We start from the raw sequence: 2,235 nt of genomic DNA on the forward strand, positions 1-2,235 counted from the left end.
TATTTGCTGCTTCAAGGTTCAAATTCTAGGGTTACACAGCTGCCATTTTAAAGGTGACTCATTACGGTCATTTAGAGAGTCCCCTAACAGATGGATGGGACTTTCTTTCCTGGGGAACATGACAGGTTACAATTTTCAACAGCTTTTAATCATTCCAACAAACTTACACACATCTGTCAAATACCCTATTTGAGAAAGTTAATAATACAGCAATCTGAAAGTGACAAAGTGCTGAACTTTTAAAAAAATATTATTTTGTAAAAATTTTGCATAAAGAAAAGAAATGTAGGTGAAAACATATTTCAAGTTTACTTTTTAATTCTTAATTAAAAACTCCTTGAATTTTCAATAATAAATTTTATATTTATTATTGAACATAACTCTTAGATGCTTTGTAAATAAAAACATTAGGGACAAAACTACAAAAATATTAAGAATTAAACCAAAAAATCTTAAAGCATATATTTAAGCAAAGCATATTTTTCTCTTTGAAAACTTATCATTGCACAATTAAAGGTTTCCAAATGAATGAAATTGAAAGTATTTCCAGTTACAAAGTTACAGAGAGGAAGTAGAGGATGGTAGTAAAAGTCGTAGGCTCTGTAGCTTAACTGCCTCAGTTAGAATCATAACTCTTATCTACCACTCTCTGGCTATGTGACCTTGTATCAAGAGTGGGCAAAATATAGCCTTTGGGCCAAATCCAGCCCCTAACCTATTTTTGTAAATAAAGATTTATTGGAAGCCAGCCACGCTCATTTATTTATGTATTGTCTTTGGCCGATTTCCACCCAGAGTTGAGTTGCTAGGACACAACTATATGTCCCACAACGCCATACATACTATCTGGCCCCTTACAGAGAAAATTTGCTAGTCTCTGCATTATGTAACTAATATGTACTTTAGTTTCTTCATCTATAAAATGTGCATGATAACTAATTCCTGAGGTAATTGCAAGGATTAAATTAGGTAATACATGAAAAACTTAGAACTGCTTGGACATATAGTAAGCTCTCAATAAATGTCATTCATTCTTGCAAATGGACTCTTCTCAGTAAAATAAATCTGTCCACACACAACCTCAGTAAATAACTTCAAAATTTTGTCAAAGGTCTTTGTCGAACAAATTATTCTAAAACAAAATGCAACAAAACAATAACAATAACAAAACAGTTCAAGAATTTACTCAGTTTATTGTAGTTTCCCAGCCATTACAAGCAACTATATTCCCCTCACATTAATAGCCAATAAGTCACTTAAGCATTTATCACTATTTCACCAGAACCCTGGAGGCCTTTACTCTGTTTGCCACTAACTTGTAGAAGTATGTAGTCCATGGTCAAATGCTTCTCAGTAAAGTTAAACAAGTGGCAGCTGGCACCATACAGCTCTGTTATAATGAAAACATGAGGTGGCTGCCATTACACAGTCCTGCACTAATGAGAACAGTAGGAGGCTAGCATTACAATGGTCTAATGAAAACAGGAAATGGCTGGCATTAAATTGGTATAATAAAAACAGGAGGTGGCTAGCATTACACTGGTAGAATAAATAAATTAAGAGATGTCAAGCCACCCCAATCTCATCTCCATTATATATGACTGTGGCACCCACAATTTAGACCAGATCCACACAAAGTCAACCCAATGTTAGAAGAAAACACGATTTTTTCATACTATTACTTCAAAAGTGTCTTCAGTTTCAATTTGTGTTTCCCTTAGGCTAATGCAAGCATGTTATAAAACAATGATATAATTTACACTGAATTCTTTTCTCCCCTTTACTCCAAAAAAAGCAACATTATTTCCGACTCAGAAGAAGATTGGCTGGAATAAAAGCCAACAATTCAAAAAGAGTTTCTAATTTTGTCCTTGCCTTTTCCTCTCTTTTCTCTTTTAGTATCCAATGGTGACTAAATACTCAAGAGTTGCATAAAACACACTAAAAAGAAACACAAAAAGGAAAAAAAAATGCTGTAGAGAAAAAAAATAATTAAACACAAAATCAATCATTTAACTAATGGACTTTTTCTTCTCTGAACAAAAGGTCAGGGTTTCTTATACATTGGTTGATTTTTTAAAAAATTGTTTGTGTAGCTAGGAGACTCTTGTGTATAGCTCTCAGACAATAGATTTATGAGAATTCTATGCTTTGTTGTAACTCACAGAGCCAGCTGTATCTGATTCACCCTGGTTTTTTTAATCTGGGCTGAAAACTGAGCAAGTTGGCATAGCT

The sequence above is a fragment of the Propithecus coquereli genome, unplaced genomic scaffold (genome assembly GCF_000956105.1).
Source record: "Propithecus coquereli isolate 6110/MARCELLA unplaced genomic scaffold, Pcoq_1.0 Scaffold276, whole genome shotgun sequence".
NCBI lineage: Eukaryota > Metazoa > Chordata > Mammalia > Primates > Indriidae > Propithecus > Propithecus coquereli.